Genomic DNA, 26,446 nt, shown 5'->3' on the forward strand with positions numbered 1-26,446 from the left:
AAACACTATCATATGCAAAATTTCGGTGGAACACCATCTTGAATACTGTGTTAGGGTCCTGTCACTTCATCTCAGAGAGATACAGCAAAAAGAAAAGAGCCAAAGCTGGGCAACTATAACGACTAGATGAATGGAAAGAATTCCATGCAAGGACAGATGAAAATATTGGGTCTGTCTGTTTAGGTTAGAGAGGAGGTGAATAAGAGGGAATGTTGTAGAGAGATATAAAAGAAAGAATGGTATGGAGAAGGAAAACAGGACAATTCTATTTAATACAAAAACAAGAGGACATTAAATTAAATTGAAAGGGAACTAAATTACGACTGAAAAAAGAATTTTAACAATATATAATTAAGCTGTGGAACCTCCCACCACAGAAAATTGAGGAAAAGATGCAAGAAAAGATCACTTACATGGACAGCATCAATTACATGGAAGGTTTAGACAAGTTAATAAGTCTGGCATAAGACAACTACTAACTGCTTGAGGGCAGAAAGAAGTTTTCCCTGTGGACAAAATTATTCGATATTTGTCCACTAATGGTTTTGTGCACCACTTTCTAAAGCATCTGATACTGACTCCTGTCTCTGACAGTACACACTACAGTACACAGACAGCTGATCTGGGCCAGTACAGCAATTCCTATCTGTTTTAAACCTTTAGGAGCTCCAAATAACACTGTTTGAATGTTCAGTCAAAATTACTTCCTTATTTGATTCAGCTATGGTGCAGAAAACTTGCATCACAATAGGATAGCCACAATTAGTTCCTTTCTTATTCTTGTCTAACTTAATTTGACATCTAAAAGGTTTCATAGAGCACCCATGACTCTAATACTGAAGTGTCACTCAGCACCTTAATTCAGTTTACCACCACAATCTCATGAAATGTCAACTTTTTGAAGGAACAGCCAAGAGAAAAACACTAGTTATTTCACAAAGAAACATATGGACTGTTAATTGATAAGAGATTGTAAAAAATGGGAGTTCTTAATCTCACTACAACATGTTATAAATGTTATTTATAAACAAGATTGTCTTTTCCCTTCTCACAGCAAAAATAATCTTATTCTTTCCAGTGTGAATGGTCTGATGACAATTAAACTGATAGGATAAAATTTTCTGCTGCCAAAAGACAAAAAAGGAGAATTTAGCATTCGTGAAAGTTGTCAGAGAAGCTTTTAACAGGTTCTGCAGGAACAATAGTATATCCACACATCCACTACTAAAAGGTTGTATTAAAAAAAAAAAGTTTGTCACTTACATAGAACTATACATCTCAAAATCACTCTATAAACGCTGAATATTTATCACACGTACTATAGGAATAGCAGTAATTATGCCTATATTAACACTGCCAACTCATTACCTTATAAAAATTCTTCCAAATATTTTTTGAAAAGCTGCAGGACTGGCACCAGAAAGGCCCAATGACAATCCAGTCATATCTGGCCAGGTTACAAACAGTCAAAAAAAAAATCACTGTTTATTTTGTGTTTTGCCCATTACAGCTTCTTCCTGGTTTGCTGTCAAAAGCATCAAAACTCCATCAGTACTGGTCATGCACAGCTCCAGTCTCGTGCTTCAGCAACTCAGAGCACTAAGCCTCTGGAGAAAACAAAGGCAAATCATGATGCTTTTCCTCATCAAAATACCCTGTTCCCAAGGAGGTGGTGCACAGAGCTGGTAACTAGAAAATTGAAGTCTAGATACACTTCTACTGATCAGTGTTGATTCTGTGTAGTTGTAACCTTTATTATTAATTGAGGTCTAATGCCCCCCTAAAAAGTCACATGGCTGAGAACCTGCCTCAAATGTAGTACATTTTCAGTGTGTTAAATGTGCTCCACTAACGCCTAGTTCATATAGGATAATAGTCTTCTGCTGCTAGCTAATGTAGTTACTACTTTAATCTCAGCAGTAGAGGTCTGTATTAAAGTACTGAAGGTCCAACGTACCTTGATGATATTTATGATGTGAGGGTGGACTGTGAAGATCATTACAGTTGAAAATAATAGAATTTGCTTTTTTTTTTTAAATCTACATACTTACACACAAAAAACTACTTTAAAAAGATTAAGACTGCAAAGTGAAGACATCAGAAGTTGGGAAAATACCAAAATTAAGATTGTCTGTACAACTTTAGTGTGTATGCACAATGGAGCAGAATTGATACAGTCTTTACATGGTCAGATAGCATTTTATCCAGAGGACCATTGCCTTATTCAGTACATAAAACGGATGGTGGCGAGGCACTCTTACTTTCTGGAGATGTTATATCGTAGAAACAGAATTAAATGAGAAACTTCAAATAGAAATTGATTTAGCACATCCAAAAGCATAAAGAAAAAACCCACACAACCATGTACATATAATTGCATTCAGAGCTATTTCTGAATATCTACTGTGAGAAAACGGAGTTGTATAAAGTATGATATACTGAAAAAAAGTCTGGTAAAAGTTACTAGCTGAGTTACTGGTTCATATCCAAATGTCATTAGCGGTAACCTATTAAGCACCACCATCACAGTAATGTAACAATTAAAATTATCAAGCTTTGTATGCTATGATTTCCTGAGTTCACACTAACAACAAACAAAAATATTTGCAACAAACGGTTTTTGCAAATAGCACTAAACCACCAGAATGAATATATCAGACAAATGACAGATTCTTGATCTCCACACCATGTATTTCAATTGTTTTAGTTTAGAATTTGCAATAGTATGTTTCAAAAGTTTCTCTCACACCACCAATTTCAAGTTTAAATTAATGTAATGCACAATTTCACTTATAAAAAAGAAGATTTTAAGGGTTTTCTTCCACCCCAGAAGAGAAACACACTTACAGAAAAATAATGAGGAAAAAAAGCAATGAAGAATACAAATGCTCTGTGTGAAGTAGCCCAGAAAGCAAGCTTGCACTTGTGAGGTACTCTCTTCTCTTCATGTGTCACCATATAATGCCTGCATCTGTAACTTTCACGCTATGCATCAGAAGAAGTGAGGTTTTTTTACCCATGAAAGCTTATGCCCAAATAAATCTGTTAGTCTTTAAGGTGCCACCGGACTCCTCGTTGTTTTTGTGGATACAGACTAACACAGCTACCCCCTGATACTTGACACCATGCAAGGCACTAAATTTAGCCGCAGGGAGTGAAAATCCATCAATCTCAAGAAAAAACTCCCACAGATATCATCTTTCTCTCCAAGTGCAAACAGATGGACATCATACCAAATTGACTGAAGGTAAAAATCCATTGCAATCAACATACTACACTGACTATGGTGAGAGACTGTGCCACACACTCTCAAAAAAATTGAGGAACCGCCTGATCAGCATCCTGTATAGCAGACAGGAGAAGATCAAGAATGAGCTCTCAAAACTGGAGACTTTCATACAAAACCAACCTTCCACACAAACTTCCATGTGGCTGGACTTAACAAAAATGAGACAAGCCATTTACAACGCACACTTCACTTCTCTACAGAAGAAAAAGGACAGTAAACTATCTAAACTCCTACATGCCACAGAGGGCTACAACTGTGGTACCCACAACTCACTTAACAATATTGTTAATCTATCCAACCCTACACTTAGCCCAGCAGAAGAGTCTGTCCTATCTCGGGGACTCTCTTTCTGCCCCATCATCCCCACAGACATGATACAGTTCTGCGGTGATCTGGAAGCTTACTTTTGTTGTCTCTGACTCAAGGAATATTTTCAAACACACCTCTGAATAGTGCACTGACCCAACAAGTACCCTCCCACCAACATACAAAAAGAAGAGCTCTGCATGGACTCCTCCTGAAGGTCAAAATGACAGACTAGACTTCTACATAGAGTGCTTCTGCAGACATGCACAGGCTGAAATTATGAACAAACAGCATCACTTGCCCCATAACCTCAGCCATACAGAACACAAAGCCATCCACAGCCTCAGAAACAACTCTGACATTATAATCAAAGGGGCTGACAAAGGAGGTGCTGTAGTCATAATGAACAGGTCGGATTATGAACAGGAGGTTGCCAGGCAACTCTCCAATACCACATTGTACCAAAGAAACTATAGTATCTGCTTAAGAAACTCCTGGCTATAGCACGGGAACAAATCTACATGGATACATCCCAGAGCCCTGACCAGTGGTATTCTTTCTATCTGCTACTCAAGATCTATAAACCTGGAAACTCTGGACGCCCCATCATCTCAGGCATTGGCAGTCTTACAGCAGGATTATCTGGCTATTTGGACTGTCTCTTCAGACCCTACGCTACCAGCACTCCCAGTTATCTTCGAGACACCACTGACTTCCTAAGGGAACTACAATGCATTGGTGATCTTCCTGAAAACACTATCCTGGCCACATGGATGTAGAAGCGCTTTACACCAATATTCCACATAAGGATGGACTACAAGTTGTCAGGAACAGTATCCCTGATGAGGCCACAGCACACCTGGTGGCTGAGCTTTGAGACTTTATCCTTACCCACAACCATTTCAAATTTGGGGACAACTTATACTTTCAAGTCAGTGGCATTGCTATGGGTACCCGCATGGTCCCACGGTATGCCAACATTTTTATGGCTGACTTAGAACAACGCTTCCTCAGCTCTCATCCCCTAGTGCCCCTCCTCCACTTGCGCTACATTGATGACACCATCATATGGACCCACGGAAAAGGAGGCCCTTGAAGAATTCCACCTGGATTTCAATAATTTCTACCCTATCATCAACCTCTGCCTGGACCGGTCAACATAAAAGAGACCCACTTACTGGACACTACAGTGCAAATAAGTGATGGTCACATAAACACCACCCTATACCAGAAAGCTACTGACCACTATATTTGCCTACATGCCCCCAGCTTCCATCCAGGACACATCACACGATCCATTGTCTACAGCCAAACCCTAAGATACAACTGAATTTGCTCCAATCCCTCAGACAGAGACAAACACACACCTACAATATCTTTATCAAGCATTCTTAAAACTACAATACCCACCTGGGGAAGAGACGCAACAGATTAACAGAGTGAGACGGGTACCCAGAAATCACCTACTACAGGACAGGTCCAACAAGAAAAAACAACAGAATACCACTGGCCATCACATACAGACCCCAGCTAAAACCTCTCCAGCGCATCATCAATGATCTACAACCTATCCTGGAAAACGATCCCTCACTCTCAGTCCTTGGGAGACAGGCCAGTCCTCGCTTTCAGATAAACCCCCAACCTGAAGCAAATACCCACCAGAAACTACACACCACACCACAGAAAGACCAACCCAGGAACCAATCCCTGTAGCAAACCTCATTGCCCATTCTGTCCCCATAGCTCCCCTAGCGACACCATCAGAGGACCTAACCACATCAGCCACACCATCAAGGGCTCATTCACCTGCATGTCTACTAATGTTATATATGCCATCATGGGCCAGCAATGCCCCTCTGCCATGTATATTGGCCAAACCGGACAGTCCCTACATAAAAAAATAAATGGACACAAATTGGACATCAGGAATGGTAACATACAAAAGCCAGTAGGTGAACACTTCAACCTCCCTGGACATTCCATAACAGATTTAAAAGTAACTATTCTTGAACAAAAAAAAACTTCAGAAACAGACTTCAAAGAGAAACAGCAGAACTAAAATTTATTTGCAAATTTAACACCTTTAATTTGGGCTTGACTAGGGACTGGGAGCGGCTGGCTCATTACAAAAGTAGCTTTGCCTCGCCTGGAATTGACAACTTCTCATCTATTACTGGGAATGGACTAAATCCACCCAGATCGAACTGGCCCTGTCAACACTGGTTCTCCACTTGTGAGGTACTCCCTTCTCTTCATGTGTCATTATTTAATGCATGCATCTGTAACCTTCATTCTATGCATCTGAAGTGAGGTTTTTTAACCCATGAAAGCTTATACCCAAATAAATCTGTTAGTCTTTAAAGAGCCACCGGACTCCTTGTTTTTGCACTAGAGTAGTAATTTTGCCACAGCACTTTGTAGCTTGTTCTCAAAAATAAGTCAACTATTGAAAAGCACAAAGCAGCTCAGAATGTCAATTAGGAAAAAAACGGAAAATATGCAATTAATTCTTTGTATATACAATGTAACCGAAAAGTTCATTGCTGGAAACTGGCAGAACCTTGAGCATTCTGCAGTTCTGCAACTAGTTCTTGTGTGTACTGAAAAATGTATATATTGTATGCATTCCACTTTACAACTATACATGTTTTGTGTACTGTCATAGAATATCAGGGTTGGAAGGGACCTCAGGAGATCATCTAGTCCAATCTCCTGCTCAAGGCAGGACCAATCCCCAGACAGATTTTTTGCCCCAGGTCCCTAAATAGCCCCCTCAAGGACTGAACTCACAACAGTGAGTTTAGCAGGCCAATGCTCAAACCATTGAGCTATCCCTCCCCCCACGCCCTCTGCTGATCTGCTCGCAATGCCCCTACATATATAGCCCAAAATGCTGTTAGCCTTCTTGGCAACAAGAGCACACTGTTGACTCATATCCAGCTTCTCGCCCACTGTAACCCCCAGGTCCTTTTCTGCTGAACTCGTGCCTAGCCACTCAATCCTTAGTCTGTAACAGAGGATGGGATTCTGTAACAGAGGATGGGACTCTTCCGTCCTAAGTGCAGGACTCTGCACTTGTCCTTGTTGAACCTCATCAGATTTCTTTTGGCCAAATCCTCTAATTTGGTTAGGGCCCTCTGTATCCTATCTACCACTCCTCCCAGTTTAGTGTCATCTGCAAACTTGCTGAGGGTGCAACCCATGCCATCCTCCAGATCATTAATGAAGATATTGAACAAAACCAGTCCCAGGACCGATCCTTGGGGCACTCTGCTTGATACCGGCTGCCAACTAGACATGGAGCCATTGATCACCACCCATGGAGCCCGATGAGCTAGCCAGCTTTCTATCCATCTTAGTGTCCATTCATCCAGACCATACTACTTTAACTTGCTGGCAAGAATGCTGTGGAAGACTGTAGCAAGAATACTGTGGGAGACCATATCAAATGCTTTGCTAAAGTCAAGTACTAACACATCCATTGATTTCCCCTCATCCACAGAGCCAGTTATCTCATCAGTTCCATTCAAAGTGGAGCCTGCGTATTAAAAGATTGACAACAAATTGCATTTATGGCATTCACTTTGGCTGGCTGCTAAGATCAGGAATGTGGTGTAAACTGGCTAGTCATGTGCTTCCGACAACTTTCAAAATGGGTGGTCGGGGGGTGGAGGGGGAGTGAAACAAAAGTGAGATTTTTCAGGCAGGAATGTACTAATGGTAAGGGAGTTGGTCTTTGCAAGTCTTTTTAAACACCATAATTACAGAATGTACAGAAATTAAAGTATTCTAAATTACCATCTGCTTCAATACACACTAATATTGTATTGACTGCTAAACTTCAGTTCATTTGTTTTTCCTCTACTACACTGATGAACCAGTACACAATTGACTAAGTGATGCAAAATGCAACAAACAGATGTCAGACTTCAGCATCCTCCACAATGCCAGCTTTATTCCACACAGATTTAGTAGTTGACTTTAACACTCCTCAAGGTGAACAAAAGTGCAACAGCTAGCTATGTTTCCTTCCCAATCTTTTTACCAGGTTTCATCTGAATTTACAATATATATAAACTAGTATCTTTACTATTTATTATTATTGTAAAATATCAAATTACTCAATTTTTGGAGTCGGTTCACACAACCAGGCATACAACGATAATACCCTAGCATCAAAAACTACACTCTATTGTGCCCCAAACAATTTATTTATACCAATATTTTGCATGGATGAACATAAGAAATAGGAAGATACTGTAAAAACACAATTCCCACAAACATTAACTGAAATTCCAAAGTAAATTTGCTTCAACCATGCTCACACCACTTCTGTCTTCTCAAACTAAAATTTTACTTGCATGAATGCTCAGAAAGAAAAGCAGGTTTTTAACTTGCAAACTCAAGTGCTCATAGGTAGTGAATTTTCAACTAATGGATACATATCTCCACTGGACTCAATATGCTTTATATGGAACAGGATACTATTCTACAAAGCAGGTTACAGGGTTTCCAACCCTTCCCACCTCCCACAGAGCTCAAACAAAGCATCAATTAAGTGACTCCACAAGGATTTAGTTTCAAGTGTATGTTGTCTGCATAAAAAGACAATCACAAAGCCGCAGGGGCAGAGAAATGGGGCAATGTGAGGCAGCATGCGGGGTCATGTGCGCCCCAGATTTCTGCCTTCCATTTAGCACAGAGTTTTTCAAATTGTCACCTCCAGCCAGGAGCCAGCAGGTTGGAAGCTGCTCGGAACCACTCGGCTCTCTGCACTCTGGGAGCCAGGGTGCTGACTGGCTGCCCAGCAGCCCTCCCTGCACCCAGCCATGCAGAGGCGGTCCAGCGCTCCCTAGGCAGGACAGATAGCACAGTTCTGAGCTGTGCCCCTGATGTGTTCTTGCCTCTTCCACAAAGGATCCTGGTGCCACCCCTTGGAGGCAAGCATCTCATGGTAGCCAGGCTCCATGGGCAAGGGCCAGCTCCAGGGGCTGGCACTGGGCTCCTTTGGGGGAGAGGCAAGAGCACGTTATGGGCACAGCTCCGAGCTGTGCCAAGTGCCCAGCCATGCAGAAGTGGCCTGGCTTGGGGAGCAGGGCAAGTAGGGCTGCCAGCCAACCAGCCAGCACCTCAGCTCCTATAGCACAGTCAGTGGCCGATCCGCTGACATGCCCTGCAGTTTGAAAACCTCTGTGCTAAATGGAAGACAGAAATTGGTGGTGGGGGGCACTCTCTAGGGGCACAAATATGCTTGCTTGCCTCAGGCACTAAAATAATGAATTACACCTGTCATCTGAGGCATTATCAGAGCTGTATGGCCCTGGGAAAAAAAAGGGCCTACAATTCCCAAGCTTATATATTAGCTCTGAGAAATTCAATGCCTCCAGTGGCTTCTTCAAGCACTCATCCCAATTGGAAGTTTACTTCTAGAAACAATATCACAATTATCCAGTGCAGCATCCACTGATTTGCACCTCACCTACTGATGAGAAGGAAAACGCCCTCAGCAGAATCTTGTGATCACTAGTGTTGCTAATAAACGGATGTTAATAATTTCAGATGGCTATTTAGTGGCATACATTGTATTTCCTAACTTGATTGCTTGGACTATGCAATCTTAACACTCTTAATATAAATAAATTACATTTTCAATTTGTTTTTTTTAAAGCAAACTGACAAAATTTAAATTTTATCAGGTGGAACCACGTCAACACCCCTCCTACTGCTCATCATCTCAAATCTGATTACAACGTAATCCCACAAGTCAGTGCTTGTTTCTCAGGCTTAGAACTGACACTCCACAATCTGTAGCTGCTCCGTGAATGCCACCAAAAACTTGAACTGTTTCTCACTATGTCCCATAACAATCTGTTCTCTAAGGAATCATCATGTTCCCAGGGTCTATTCTAGCAGCTCTGCAAAGACTGCACAGTCATGCACTCTGTGCTTGCAATGTTCAAGACAATAGCGCAGGCTCCATGTTTCTGTCAGAAATGGTGGACAATGAGGAGGGCCATGTAGATTTGTGGAATTTTGAAAAGAAGGGGATGCATGTGAAATTAGGGGATGGAGATCAATGCATTATGAGAAGTTGACTCCATGCTTCCAGTCACCTCTGCATGACTCATTTTGGCCCTATCATGGATTGCCAAAAATTCCCATAAAAGAGTGCGCTGCACGGTGGCAAGTTGTACAGTGGGATACCTGCCCATGGTGCAACTGCGCTCTGCATTGATACAAGTGCTTCTGGTGAGTACACACTTCACTGACACAAAGAGCCAGGCATGCATGCACACAAGCAATGTACTACTGCGGCAGCTGTATATCAAAATTATTTGAATCAACATAGATCTGTAGTGTAGACATGGCCTCAGCCTCTAATCCTTTATGAGAGCCAGGCATAAGATATTTCGCCAGTGGTATTCAATTGACAGCAGAGGAATGCCAAGACTCAGGAACACTAGTTCACTTCCAGGTTCTATAGTTGAGCATGCTCTAGTGCAGGGCTTCTCAAACTGGAGGTCGAGACCTCTCAGGGGGTCATGAGGTCATTACACGGGCGGGGGGGGGGGAGGGTTCGTGCGCTGTCAACCTCCACTCCAAACCCCACTTACCTCCAGCATTTATAATGGTGTTAAATATATTTTAAAAGGTTTTTAATTTAGTGAGGGAGGTTGCACTCAGAGGCTTGTGATGTGAAAAGGGTCTCCAGTAAAAAAGTTCGAGAGCCACTGCTTTAGTGGTTACAGACCCTACTGCTCATTTCCCATTGCTGACTCTGACCATGCCTTCACCACCAGCTCCTACTCTCTCTATCCCTTCTGCTCCTATAACTCCCTGCCTATTCCTGACCCTTCTTGTCATTCTGTTCTTCACCTATGGCTGACACCTCTGGATGTGCAAAAAACAGGGACATCCAGGATGATCCTGAGCCCATACAGATTTCCAGGAACAGCTAGTTTTTAAAAAAATTAAAAAAAGTTTTACTTAGATATAGACACCTAGATGGAACATTTCACAACAAATGCTTAAGTTTGGCAAAGTTATATACACAAATGAAAACAGAATCTTTTAAAAACATTAAGCAACCTTAACTACAGACATTACAATAAGTGCTGTCTACAATACACAAGAATGTGTGCACACAAATGCATACATATACAAGTCACAAATTTACAGCATTACCTACCCAAATAATAAGTATCTTCAGAGCACATGCTCAACTGAAGCTTATCATACTAGGCACTTTTCCCACATGCAGACTTACTGAAGAGTACATGAGTGGGGCTTCTCTCCTATGCCCCTTAGCAGATTCACAGCTCAGGAAATTCATAAACAGAACAGACTAACTTGTGAGAAAGCAACAAAACAAGAAAGCCATTGAAACAAAAACAAAATTAGCTTAGAAGACTTGTATGCATTTGGATATTTTTGGTGGCAGAGTGGTTAAAATAAGTTCTTGTGATGCAACATAACAGGTTAAGTGTTTCCCCCACTTTAATTACAGCTGAACAACTTTCACTCATTCATTGTCTGGCTATACCGAAAGAGAGACAGGAGACATTTGACATGGGTTTAATCAGGCTGCAATTTTATTATTAGATGTCTGGGACTATCTGGCAGATAAAAGTATACAGTGAAGGAAACCTCATGTTTATTCTGTAATTACCTGGTATGATTTTACCAGCTCCCCCTCCTATTCCACCCAGGTCCCTCCTGCAAATCCATTGCTTAGACCTTACTATCCACACCCCATCCTCATGGGAGGGATAATAGGGGCTGGCTTCCTGCTGCACCAATCATGGGAGTCACACTCCTTTACCGAACACCTCTTTTTAAGTCCTTTTCCAAGCCATTTATCCGGTCACTGTATACCTTTCCTATGAAGTACTAGCACTGGACGTCCGCCCTATGCTTAAATAATGAGTTGCGACATATAGCCTACTGCCCTTCATGCCATGCATGAACGGAGTCCTTCCTGAACCTGCTGTGAGGAAGGCAAAAAAACCTCAATGTCACCTAGGCCAATATGGTGGCTAGAGAATAACTTCTTCCCAGCCCCCCTAAACAAAGGGGCAGCTAGCGTAATGCCCACAGCAGGTCTAGACCAAACCTGGTATTTTACCAATACCACCTAAAGAAGAGGGAGGGTGCCGCCTCAGTCTGCTCCATGCAAAAGGAAGGGTTAAGGCACAGGGCTCCCCCATTTAAATCCTTCATTCCCAGGGGATAAGTCAGCAACCATGCTGACCCTTTTTGCAGCTGTTTTCATCTCCCCGTCCCCCTTTCATAAAGCACAGTTCCCTTCATTCGGTGAGCCAGTCAAATATTTCCCCAGCCCCTGCTTAAAGGTGCAGGGCAGTCATTTCAGCAAAATTCACCATTAGCCATGGACTACATTCAAAAGTTTTGTTAGAAAATGAATTTAAATGGGTTTTGAAATTAAACCACTATGTAACCCTAATTTTGAAGCTTGCTACTGTTCCCATTTCTACATGCCTTACAAAAAGTACTTACTGCAAATGTGTACAAGCCATTTTATACTAGTAATAGTGTCATTTTTCCAACAGAAAGCTATTATACCCTAAAAATTAACATGTCACGTGTAGTTTGCTATAACCACAGGAAAAAAAATCTAGAGTTTTTGCAGAAAAAGTCACATCTAGACTGAGACCTTGAAAATCAAGTTTCTGCTCAGAGTAAGTAGTCTGGATTTAAAGTTTGATTTATAAACCAATGCCACCTTAATTATAGCTACCCTAGAGGTTGCAGTTATAACAAGCAATAGCATACAACAGATAGGTCTGATATTAATCATCTTCAAGAGGGAAAATGTTGAAAAAGCTGGACTCCTCATGTTAGCAGGTCTATCAAGTCTTCCTCAAAAGAAACTACACATTAGAAATAGAAATATTATTGCTTCAATGCACTAAATATATAAGTTCTGAAATCAATGAACAGACATCTGCTTATTGGGTTATAGTTTAAAAAAAATAATCAAAAAAAGGAAAACAAGTTGTAAGAGTATAAATGGCACAGTATTTAAATGTGTAGAAAACCAAGAAAATATTTGAGAATTTATCTGACATAACTGACATTGTTTATCTAATTCGTTGCAGTAACTCTTCCTCAGGGGAACTCACTGCAACAAGGGTGACTTTAGTTTGCTTTGAGATCAATATAACATTGCCTCTAAAAGCTAAGCAAGTATGTACTTGCTACCTATACTGCAGCTATTCTGTGGATGCATTAATGCAGTATTAAAGTTGTGAGATCAACTATTTTTTCCTACCATTGCTAGATAAACAAATTTGGCTTAAATACTCAAAAAACCCAAACAAAACAAACCATCTTCAGGAAGGCATTAAACATAGGCAATTTCAGCCAAAAAGGTCATTGTTTCAGAAAGCTATAAATATTTGAAAGCCATAGACTATAAGTATAACTATGTTGGGAGCTGTTCAATGCCTGCTAGAACAGATTTTGTTATTTAAAAAATAAAAAAAACTTACGTAATTTAAATAAAAAAAAACTTATTTAAATCTATTTTAAATTGATTTTTATCCACCCTGCAGAATTCCAAACCCTATCTTAACTCTTCCTTGCTGAATCCCTTATTAATCTTAATAGAGACTGACCCTCCAACAAATCCTAATGTCCGCACACTGTTATAACATTTTGACACACTTTGCAATCCTTTGTTTTTTTTTAAACACTCAAAGCATCAGATGCTTCAGATCTCTAAGATCCTTAAATTCCAAAGACCTTTTACAAATCTCTCTTTGCTCAAGCCCTTACTAAATCTGATAGAGAAGTAGAACACCCCCTGAATATATACACCTGAATATTTAAAGTACTACCTACTTTACACTCAGACAAAATTGGTTAATCAAGATCCAAGCTTCCAGAGGTCTAGCTGTGCCCTGGCTCTCAGCACCAAACTACCAAATTCCACCCACCTCAGACTTTAAGTGACTTGAGCTGCTCTTTATCAATGTGGACCACTGCCTGACTCTCCTCCCTGACCCCTGACTTAAGTTCTTACAGGTAACCACTGCCACAAGGACAGGAGAGAGCTTCTATTGGGTTATGCTCCCATCCCTTTCTGAATCCAGTGAGCACTGCTCAACTTTCCAATCTCACTCTGGCATCCAATCCTCCCTTCCAGGAAACCCTTTTGCATTAAGGTTAACTGCTGGGATAATAAAACCTCCATCTATTATTTTTCCCTTCAATAAATTGGATCTGCTGTGGAAGCAGCCTACTGCCAAGTGTAAAATACCTACGTCGAGGTGTGTGAAGTTGAAGGTGGCCAATCTTGTAGTTCATGCAAAGTAATCTCCTTGGATGGCCCAACCCTCCCAGCCAACTCTACCTCCACCCTTGCTGCAAAGAAAAGTGTATCTAGGTGGCCCACCACAGGCAAAGCTCATTTTAACAAAAGCTGTAATACCTAGTAATCTTGGTTACAAATATCCCCAGCTGCTGATTGGTAACTGACATGAGAGAGTTCCTTGCCAAATGCATGAGGCATAAAGAGCCTCCCATTCCCATAGTGCACACTGTTGATCACCTGGTTTGGCCACTGCCTGATCCCTCCTTGGTTCCACTCAGATAAGTGGAACCCAAATGCAGTAGAGACCCTTAAAGGAGCCAATCACCTTTTCTTTCACTTGTGAGTGAGCACTTATAAGCATCACTTCTTTTAAATCTTTATTCCTTTAATAAAAGGGAAATTGAAATTATACAACCAGTAAGATCTGTTTATAAAATCACTGTTCTGTGTCACTTCCAAGCCTTACCAAGCCAGACTGCACATTTTTCATGAGTGAAAACTGGTTCTTATGCCTTTCTATAAAGCACAAAAAATACAGTTGATGCTATAAAAATAAACTTCTTTACTAGGACTCTAAATTCAGCACTTTTACTACATATACTTTTCTGATTTCTTTGCTGGTGAGTTGCAATAAGAACAGATCAAAATATAGTTTAGTGAAGTAGAAAAGAACACCAACAGTGAAATTAAAATAAAAGTCACAGAGAAACAAGAATACAAAGTAATACAAACAGGATGCAAGTAAATCAATGAAAATTAGATAAAAGAAAACAATTAGCTGGAACCAATAAGAAGTTGAATTGAGGATATTTTACAATACTTACTTCCTCCAAACACATCATGTCTTGTTCAAATCCACTAAAGTTAAAATTGATTTATTAGCTGGGAATGGGAAAATTTAACCACTTTTTTGTTTTAAATAATGAGCTGAAGCTTTATTATGATCTAATCCTTAAAACCATAAGGACAAATATGTAAAACCCTGACGTGTTCTTAAAGTAGTGGCATCTGATTTGGGATCACAAACACTAAAAAGCCTTAATCATAATCATAGAGTTACTGCACAGCATCCCATAGGGCAGAGTTATGGTTGTTTGGATGCCTTAATTCTATTTAATACTTTAACACATATGCATTTTTGTTTTTGTTTTTATGTTAATGCTAAATTTCCTAGATTTGTTATGCTTAGTTTTAGGATAATTAAAAACATCCCTGTAAGAAGTTTTATCCTTATATTACCATCACGTACTCTCAATCCTAACTCCAATTTAATAGAGCTTTTTTGCCTGGGAACCGAAAAGATATTATTGAAGTCTTCTCTCACCAACACTCAGCATGGCCTGATGCAGAGAAATAAAGTGCAGTGCTATAAAATGCTAGGACATCCATTACTAATTACAGGAGGCTTTTCTTTAAAAAAAGATAGAAGGTGTGGTGCCAAAAGGAGACTTACTTAAATGTTTGGAGGCTGTCAAGTTAGTAAAGAGCCAGCAAATGTTTTTATATCACTACCCCATTTGTAAATGTAAAATATTCACATTTTACAGAATCATGATTTTGTCACTACATAATTAAAATATGGTAGGGAAAATACTCTAAGCAGTAGCAATTAAACACATTTTTATTTTAAAAAGGGCTGGGAAGTTTGTACTGTATTGTCTAGATCTTTAAAACAATAAGATTGAAAACACTAGGTAGGGGTAGAGAACAGAAAGAGTAGAAAGACAACATGGGAAGCTAGTAAGATATATTTACTGTGAGATTAAAGTTAATCTGATGAAATGTATGTTTTCATTACACAAGGTAAGGAGAGCCTGAGGGAGCAGGAAATTGACATGCAGGGGGTTGTATCTAAACAATGAAGACACTGGTCCAAATTTACATGAATGAAATAGTATCTTAGGTCTGGTCTACCCTAGGAGGTGGGGGAGATCGATCTAAATTAGGCAACTTCAGCTATGTGAATAACGTAGCTGAAATCATCATACTTTGATCGACTTACCGTAGTGTCTTCACTGAAGTGTGTCTCTCACCAAGCGGGAATATAGGAGTCGATGGGAGAGTGCTCGGGGGTCGATTTATCGTATCTAGATTAGACGCGATAAATTGACACCCCCCCCCCACTGGATCGATTGCTGCGGGAAGTGAAGACATCCTTCATGTGTGCCTTTTGGACACAATGAGACAAAGGTGGATCTGGTGGTTGCTTGGAGGAAGAGTAATCAATATTGTGCGATGCAACTGACCACAAATGCAACTTCATTGAAGACAATTAGATAACCAGATCTGTGGTGAGGGATCAGGATAAACAGATAGCATAATTAAAACATTAGGGAAAGCAGGCAGCCTTGTCTCGACAGAACACTACACTGGAAGTCAGGAAACCTGACTTTACTTTCAAGGCCCTTCACAGCCAATACCTACCCTATCATCTCTCATTCACTATGGAGCAGTCAATGCTCACCTTTGATTGGCCCAAAATGCCAGCTTCCATTGTCCACTTGTTAAATTTTCAAACAGGCACCTCATGCTTTGTTCCATGCTGCCCCACAGATTTAGGAGGCACTCCCCATGAACATCTGCAAAGCTACCTGACTATCCACCTTCAAATTCCTCCTCAGAACTCTTTTGCTGTGATAAAAAACAAAAGCCCACACATGTTCACAACAGTTAGCCCGTGGTCTCAGCAGCTTATTCAATAACCAATATTGTTTCATTGATCCTTGTGCTTCCTTGTTTGTCCATCTCCATTTGTTATACCTAGATCGTAAGCTTCTTGGAGCAGAGACTATCTCTGTGTATGTGTGTGTGTGTACACGTACAGTGCCTAGCATGTGACCAGCTCTTAGGCACTATGGTAATATAAATATTACACAACTATGTGTGTGCTATTCCCAGCTCTTTCAGAGACTCACTCTGCAACCTTAGGCAAGGCACTTTACTTCTCTGCACCTCAACTTCCCTCTCTTTAAAGAGTCTCTACTTACCACCTCTTTGGAAACTGCTTTGGGATCTATGGACGTGAAGCACTACATACACGTTAAACATTACTACTACTCTAATGTACCACTTGCTGTGAGACAACTATATAAAAAGTACAAAAAGTATGAGATCCATTTTTAATCAAGTGACAAATATTATTGAGTCACATTAGAAGGAGAGGCAAATGAAGCAGATGCTAAGCAATTTAAGTAGCCACAAACAGAAGGGCAAATGTGGCTTTTAAAATTAGAGTCTTTAGATTGTCATGTGCATACACACATTTTTATCTGGCTTCTACATTAAAGAACTGTTGTGTCCATTTGGCCAAACATCTGAAGTTAAATCTGAGTTTCACAGCTAACTGCTTCCAAATACAAATTAAGAACACACTGTTATTATCTGCAGAGAGGAAAATATCACTAGAGGGCAATGCAAGGTTGCTCTTAGCCAAGGGGAAGTAACATCCCATCACTCTCCTTTGCTGGAGTTACTACCTGGAAAAAATGTGAGGTATTTGGGGAAAGACAGAAAAATAAAGGGAAAGATGGCTGCCTCAGGCCTGAGAGGTACTCAAATGACTTTCTCCCTTTAGGACTAGAGCAGGGGTGGGCAAACTTTTTGGCCCGAGGGGCACATCAGGGTTGCACAATTGTATGGAGGGTCAGGTAGGGAAGACTCTGCCTCCCCAAACAGCCTAGCCCCCACCCCTTCCCACTTACTGCCCCCTCACTGCCCCCCTCAAAACTCCCAACCCATCCAACCTCCCTGCTCCTTGTCCTCTGACCGCCCCCTCCCAGGACTCCTGCCCCCTATCCAACCCCCCTGCACCCTGACTGCTCCAACCCTTATTTACAACCCCACCCTGACAGCCTCCCCAGGACTCCCACCCCCTATCCAACTGCCCTCTGCTCGTTTCCTGACCACCCCCTCCCAGGACCCCCCACCCTTAACTGCCCCCCAGGATCTCACCCCCTTATCCAACCCTCCCTGCTCCCTGACTGCCTTCCTGACCCCTATCCACATCCCTGCCTCTCAACAGGCCCCCCGGGACTCCTACTCCCAATCCTCCCTGTACCCCATCTCCTGACTGCCCTCCAGAACCTCTACCCAATCCAATCACCCCCTCCTCCCTAACTGCCCCCCCTAGAACTCCCCACCCCCTTACCAGCAGCAGGAGCTCACAGCCACAACACCCAGCCAGAGCCAGCTGTGCTCCCCATGCTGCCCAGCGGGAGCGGCGGGCCAGAGCACGGCCTGCACAGCAGCGTGGCTGCGGGGGAGGAGGGACAGCAGAGGAGGGGCCAGGGACTAGGCTCCCCAGCCAGACAAATGTGGCCCATGGGCCGTAGTTTGCCCACGTCTGGACTATAGAAAGATGGAAAGCGGAAAATAAATACGAAATGGAATTATAAAAGAGAGTATGTTCATGCACCAAGAAAGCTGGAAATGTATTAACATTTTATTTTAAATCGTAACAGATAAAGATTACTAGAAAGCAGAAAAAGTTTTCACTGAAGTTACCGTTGAATTTGAACATACTGTTTTCCTTGTGAAAGTTATCGCATTAGATGGTTTAAAAAGTATCCTGTTTCAGACTGCATTGATTAAACTATACCAAGGTTTCCATTCAAATACAGGCTTCTTGAGACTCTCATTCAGGTTTGTTGTAAAAAAATATTAATGTTTCATACGCATTTTATTGGAATTACATGATTATCTAAAAGTTCTTGAATTCAAATGTAAACTGAGATCTACAAGTGTCATTGTTTCTCCTGAAAGAGACTAACCCATCTAACTGGAATTTTACACTCTGTGTACACTAAAATTAAGATAAGTGGTTGCTCTCTCCCTATAGATGCATAATGGGGTGGATAAAAATGGATTTTAAAACTATCAAAATTCTTAAATACAATTTTCTTTTTTTAAATAAATCAGTTTAAATTTTAAGTTTGACAACCTACGTTAATGCCTAAACTTACTATAATCTATTAAAATCATTTTAATTTAAAATACATTCTAGCAGTACGTTTGCTGCTGAAGTTATAAAAATAGCCAAAGTGCTGAGCTGGTCAATGTCACCTGATAAGCACACAGAATTATAAATTTGTTGTTGTGCTAAACCATCTTTTTGACAGCAGAAGCCTCTCCTGCATGTGTAGAGAGTGTTTTCTTGATTTCAGCTTATTCAACTAGTTTAGTTCGATGTCTAGCTCACTCAAAGTTAAGAAACCAATGGTAGTTGAAAAATCAGGAAAGCTTATTTTCCTCTTCCACTTGATGAATAAAAACTAAATGTGAGAGGATGAAATCTACTACAGTAGTTCTAAAATCCTGAAGGAAAAGTTGACAAGAAAAATCAGTTCTAGTCACTAACTATAGATAACGTTATCTTTGTTTAATAAATAGTTTTAAGTGCAAAGCATGTTTTGGTAAACTTAAATTTTCTGTATGCATAAGGAAAGAAAGTAAGGTAGGTTTTGTTGTTGTGGTTGTTTAAACAAATTTTTTTTTAAAGAAATGTAAAATGCTGTTTATATGCATTTTTAATTGAATTGTAATTTTCATCCAAATGTAGCCTGACGCAATCACCAGTAAAAAGATACTCTAGTAAATAAGAAATGCATTATCCCCCATTTTCTAACACAGCAAAATGAGTAAGGGTAAGTCTACACTACCCGCTGGATCGGCAGGCAGTGATGGATCTATCGGGAATCAATGTATCATGTCTCATCTAGACGCGATACATCAATCCCTGAATGCACTCCCCATCTTGCCACCAGGGCAAGGCACGGAAGTGGAGTCAACGGGGGAGCGGCGGCCGTCGATCCCGTGCCCTGAGGACGTGAAGTAAGTCAATCTAAGATGCGTCAACTTCAGCTACGAGAACAGTGTAGCTGAAGTCGATGTTTCTCATAGCTGAACTGCATATCTTAGATCGATCCCTCCTCCCCCCCACCCCCATGTAGACCAGGCCTAAGAATTAAGAGTCTGAATAACTGTTAAGCTATATAATTGCTTAAATGTGTATAGATTTTGCTAACCAACAGGATACAGTAAGTACCATCAAATTTACATAAGAGCTATATTTGATTGCAAACCAACATGTTTTAATGGTTACCAACAACCTTTCTTTAGAAAGCTAACTAAAAAGTACAAATGCAAATCAAGGTTCCCTTTTTGGTGATTTCAATATTGATCAAAATTAGTGATTTCAGTCATCCTGAGCACAACACTCATTGGTAACAGGGCACACCACTAATGAAAACGTAGAGACACACTAATGTTATGTAAATTTAAAAGTGGTCACAATTTTATTCAAAACACTAAACAAAATAACGCCCACTTGTAAGCCATCTCCATCATGGCTACCCTACACACCAGTCTATGAAGCAAATATAACTCATGATCGGCAAGTAAATTCACTACAGAATATCCTGATCTATGCAGTATTTTAAACCGGGGTCGGCAACCTACAGTACGCATGCCACCTTTGGCATGTGAGCCAATTTTGCCTGGCACGCGGCTGCCAGCCGGGGTCGCAGCCGGCTGAGTGAAGCAGGGCTGGCGGCTGGGACCCCAAACTGGCGGCAGGTGCACCCCCTGGCTTCCCCCTCACTGCACTTAGGTTCTGCGGCTCCCAGGAGTGTGAGCCGCCTGGGCACTGGGCCTTGAGCCTGCTGTGGGAGGGGCAGCGGCTCACACTCCCAGGAGCTGCAGAGCCCTAGCGCGGCCAGGGGGGAACCGGGGGCTGCATGAGGCCCGCTGCCCGCATGCATCTGCTGCAGGAGCCCCCCCGGGGGGGGCACCGGGCCGCAGCCTGGGCAGGCGCACCCCCCAACTACCCTCTCACCGCCATCCGGTTCTGCGGTTCCCAGGAGTGTGAGCCACTGCTGCCCCTCCTGCAGCTCCCCCCCTCCCGCTGCCTCAGCACTCTGCAGGGGGGGTGCTGTGTGCACAGCAGCATGTTTTGCCTCCATGTGGAGCCAGCATCTCACCGGCCTGGGCCTGGTAAGTAGAGTCCGAGGGGGCAGTCAGGGAGCAGGGGGCGGTTAGATGGATTGGGAGTTCTAGAGGTCCTGTCAGGGGGCGGGGAGTGGTTGGATGGGGCATGGGAGTCCCTGGGAGTCTGTCTGGGGGCGGGGGTGTTCATAAAAGTTGGGGCAGTCAGGGGACAGGTAGGGTAATAGGGGGCAGTTAGGGTGGGAGGGTCTCAAGAGGGGACAGTCAGGGGACAAGGAGCGGGGGGGGTTCTGACCGGGGCAATTGGGGTGGGAAGTGGGAGGGAGTGGATGGGGGCTAGGGCAGGGCTCTCCTCTTTTTTGATTGTTGAAAGATGGTAACCCTAGGCGAGGGGGGAGCCAGGGGGCGCATGGGGCTGGCACCCACATACATCCACTCCAGCCTCCAGGCGCCCCCAGGGCGGTGTGCCAGGGAGCAGCCTGGGCAGGAGGGGCGCAGCTGCTCCCCACTAGTGGTGCCACCACCACCTTTGCAGGGCTGCTGCCCCCCTGCACTGCACCAGCTCCTCCATGGTTGGGGCTTGCTGCTGCCGCAAGCAGGACACTCTGGCTCTCTGGTGCCTCTGGAAAGTGGCTCCTCCCCTGCCGAGCTGCTGCAGTGGCCCAAGCCCGACAAAGCTAGTGAGTGGACTCAGGGCGGGGGCCACCTGGGTGGGGTTGGGAGGGCTCGCAGGGGGGCTGTGCACCCTCCAGGGGAGTTCAGGGGGCACAGAGGGGGGAACCTGGTCTAGGGAGCAGCCCCTGGGCACAGATGGCCCCTGGGATCTATAAAGGCTCATTGGGTATTTGCCCCTCAATGAACCGATGTGCAAGGTGGAAGTTTTGCCTAGGTGGCAAAATATCCTTGCACCTGCCCTGCCCCAGGGAGTGTGTGCACCCCAGGTTAAGAACCACTGCACTAAACCGATAAGATCTGCATTTTAATTAAATTTTAAATGAAGCTTCTTAAACATTTTAAAAAACTTGTTTACTTTACATACAACAATAATTTAATATCTTTAGAAGGTCTCTCCCTCTCTCTCTGTAAGTCTAAAATGTATTACCGGCACACGAAACCTTAAATTAGAGTGAATAAGTGAAGACTTGGCACACCACTTCCGAAAGGTTGCCGACCCGTTTTAAACTATTGCTACAGTCAAACAATACAAAGAATGCAAAAAAATAAAACACTAGCTTAACATCACAGATGTCAAATTGCTAATAGTCCATTGCTCCATTTACAGGATATATTTTTTGCATTTCATCAAGAGATATAACCATAACACATCAATTCATTATGGTAGTTGCATACCTAAATCCCTGACTATGGCAAAAAAAAAATTACATCTGATAGTCTGTCAAATAGCAATAAACTGTGGAAATCTTGGAATACTTTAGTGCTTAGGAATTCCTGAATACCAGAGAGGAAAAACAAAAACACATTAAACACAAGTATAAAATGAAATTTTGGAGTCAATTTATGCCTAAAAAAGAGTTAGTCAGAACAATAGCAGTCATCCTAAACTAAAATCATTTTGAAAATAAAAACAGTTTTTAGGGCAATTTGTATATTTTTTCTCCCCTTGTCACAGGAGGAGAATAAAGTACATAAGAAGCCGGGGGGGGGGGGGGGGAGAACAAACCACAATGGTTATGTGTAGGTTTCATTAAAAATAACTGAATGGGTGCTTTTATACAGAGCTTTTTAAAGGTATAAAATACCAGTAAAACGACTAGTCTACAACACTGCTGTTGCATCTACTAAGGAGGGGGAAAAAAGCACACTCACACTTCCATCTGATTGCTGGAAAAAACGATATACAAAGAATTAAGACTTAGAACAAATCAGTGAGTAATAAAAAGCAAAAAGCCATATATTAACTCAATATTAATTTTACATTCATGCTAGCCTAGGCATGTTGGTGAGCCAAACAATATGTGCAACCAGTTCATCTGTTCTCTCAAAATTGTTATTTAATTTGATACTAAAGTTTCCTATTATTATAAACACTTTCCCCTCCCCCTTAACTATCATCTCCTTCTTGGTCTTTCAGCTTCTCCCTTGTCCTCACACTCTGCAGCCTGATGACAACGCAGCTCATTGGACACTTATGGAAGCTGAATAAAAGTTTTCAAATCAAATATGTCAAAAATTCATAGAAACTGAAAATAGGTAGTAAAAATAAATTTTCATTATTAGTTTTCCTTGCAGTCTTGTACAATGCAGTTTGAAACTTACAGTCTTTTTCTTTACAAGCAGTTGATGAAAACTTTCGGTATTTCTAGCGTCCCATACCATGGTTTAAGCACCAGTCAATGAATGAGTATTTCTGGGGCCCTACTGAAACCAGAAGGGCAAGAGAAGAGGCTGAAGTCACACCATCAGAAAATTTGGCTCTAGGGTTTTAAATCCCCAGTTTCTGGAATGTTTTCATCATGCCAAGGCAGGCTGTGAAACTGCAGTCATTAGTACTAAAATGGAGCTATTAATACTATACTAGACATCCAACTATCAGCTGTTCTAAATTAAGTTAATCCAGACAATGCAGAAGATAGCTAGACCACACACTAGGGGCTCTTTCCAGCTGAAGTGTTGATTATGTGATCCTTGTTTATTATTGGCATTTACATCCATACAATCACTTCTCTAACATTAAATATCTTAAAACTCTACTCCAAAACATTAAAGAGTAGTTTCATTCTGAAGAGTGCATATGTAAAAACTACAGCCAAATCCAGAAAGCAAATCTGTTATCAGAGTCTCATCTATATCTAGTACCAAAAAGTTTTTACTGCTTTTGTTACCAATAAAGAGTGAACAGAGCTAAAATTGAGTGTGCTACATAGTTTCTGTTATGTCTCATGCATCAACAAAATTGTTTACCAAGGTCCAATCAGTTAAACCTATGAAAACCTATTTAAGGTAAAGTGGTTACAAAAAGTCTAATTTGAAGACAATCGAGTAGCACACATAACTGAGGACAAAATTTCATCTACAAAAATTTTATTTCTGGCCATGGTGAGCGAAAGGTAAAGAACCCAGTTTCTCTCTCAGTCAAGGCAGAGTTTACAGGACTGGCAGTCTGGGAGGAAAAAAATCTTTCTACCTGTAAACCAAATATATTTGATACGGTAGTTGATGTACAAACATGGGTTCCCACAATGGCATTTTTGCAGAGTGACTGTTCAAATTAGTTTCCATCCGCTAATACTCAATACAGCAAAATCTGTACAAGAGTCAAGTCTTGTTAAACAACTCTGATTTATGAGTCTACTCTAAAACATCCTCAAAACACATACAAGTCTGCTCCACCTTTATTATCCATTAAGTTACCTAGTTTTGCAGGTCCATTGAATGGACACTAAAAATGGGTCTACTGCAAATACTGCTTGCATAGGTAGAATATGAAATAGAAAGAATGAAGCAGTCAAGTTATAGGCAGCTATACATGCTGCAGAAAATGGAAGAATCTTCAGGACAGATTTTTAAAGGAATGGGAGGATAGAAACTATAAGGAAAGCAGCAAACACAGAGTTAGCTGAAACCACTGGATCTACAAACCACCTTTGGCAGGGCACTGTTGTAGAAAACCAGACATTGCTGAACTAATCTCTCTCTACAGCTTCTTACCTGGAGTTCTACCAAAAAATACTGTTTTGAAGAATGAGAGTACTAAAAACCTTACCATATTAGTGACAAAAGAGATTACAACTAGTTACTTAACAGGAACTCTAACTGAAAAATTATCTGTTTACTTTCATCAGTTTTTCAATTGATTTTCTTGCTATAACCTAGTGGTTCTTGAATTTTTATAATGGTGACTCCTTTCACATAGCAAGCCTGAGTGTGACCCCCCTCCCACTCCTTATAAAAAAGTGTTTTTAATCTATATATTTAACACTATTATAAATGCTGGAGGCAAAGCGGGGTTAGGGTGGGGGTTGACAGCTCGCGAGCCCCCCATGTAATAACCTCGCGACCCCCTGAGGGGTCCCAACCCCCAGTTTGAGAACCGCTGTTATAACCCAACTTCAAATTAAGATTTTCTGGCTTTATTTGTATTGTGCCAGTTTGATACACAAGTATCACGTGACAAGTGCAATACAAAGGAAGGCTGCAAAATCAAACTTATTTTAATATTACATGGGCAAAACATTGCATATGAGTAAGCATGACTTTTAAAAATGACTAATACTTGTATCTCTAAAACAAAATAGTTCTCAACTGCAACAAGGTGAATTACTATTCTGTAAACAAATTAATGTATTTGAAAATATAATAAACGCTAACTGCATGAGAGGGATACATACTAATGGCACCCAAGTACATTAATCCAGTTAATGTAAAAATAATGTAAATTAATCACAAAATCTATTACTGTATTCTCCACAATATCCAAATACAGTAAAAAACATGTAAACAAAAAGCAAATTAAAAACTTCTGTCCATCTACTGGATTATAGATATCAGAACAAGTGCTGCCTCCTTCACAAATAAGATCAGAATTTTGCAGAGCAACTGTTATTACAACTTGAAACCACCGTGCTGCATTAAATACAGGTTGGATTGATACTTCCACAGCTCCGCTGTTCTATTTAGTTATATATTATGACTCAATTTGTGTGTGAATTAAAGATTTTATTGAAAACTAAACAGTACTGACAGCAACTGTGCAATCAGTTAAAAAAGAGTACACGACCTTAATAACTGCCTGCAGCCAAAATCTGCAAAAAAAAGTTAACAAAAATGGACGGTCTTCACTGATTTACTTGGCACATTCATTTGCGCTTTAGTTGGCTGCTATTTACATCAAGAAAAAGCTCTCTTCCTGTTCTGTGATGGCCACAGTCCAGATTCTTGCCTTCATCTGGGACAAACAGTGGCTTAGCACTTGATTTTGCGGATTTGCAAAACTTCTATCTGCTCTTCACCTTATCAAATGTCCCAAGATCAGCCCTGGCATCTGTTTTTAAAGAACACTGTATTCAGCATCATCCTTATCATGGAAAGCCAAGTTTTGGACACTTTAATCAGCATGATCAGCTTTGCTTGACATTGCTTAAAAAGCCTAAAACAGAACTTCATTTACACTTTATTCTCTCTGTACTAATGAAGAGCATATGTTTCAAGACCATTACACATTAACTCCTCAACATTTCAGCTGACAGAATTCACTTGAATGAAGAACATCTCTGCTTAGAGCCTCTCTCCAATATAGCTGAAATACTAAAAGCGGAGAGATTAGGAGGGGCCTATCCCTGAATTCCAGCAATGCAAAATTAAAAAACAAACATTTTAAAGAACTATAAAGGTAGATAAATTCTGACTGACTTGTATTGCAGAATCTCTTTTGGCAGAACTACTGCAGCTATCTAGCATATACTTTTTAGAAGGGAATATGCTTGAATTCAATATCAAGTCAAAAAATTGTCTTTGCAAGTGGTGGCTAATTACAACAGTGAGTGACTCACCAGCAAGTGCACCGCACTGTGGCTAGGTGCAGCACGGCCAGGTTTCCCCGCTACCCCCCATAC

At 41.2% G+C, this 26,446-nt stretch overlaps 1 protein-coding gene across 4 annotated transcripts in view; it reads right to left on the reverse strand.

The window, feature by feature from the left end:
* The window catches only part of STXBP5 (syntaxin binding protein 5), a 178,846-nt gene that overhangs the window by 141,640 nt on the left and 10,760 nt on the right, over window positions 1-26,446 (reverse strand). The window lies entirely within an intron of this gene.

The sequence above is a fragment of the Gopherus flavomarginatus genome, chromosome 4 (assembly GCF_025201925.1).
Source record: "Gopherus flavomarginatus isolate rGopFla2 chromosome 4, rGopFla2.mat.asm, whole genome shotgun sequence".
Lineage (NCBI taxonomy): Eukaryota > Metazoa > Chordata > Testudines > Testudinidae > Gopherus > Gopherus flavomarginatus.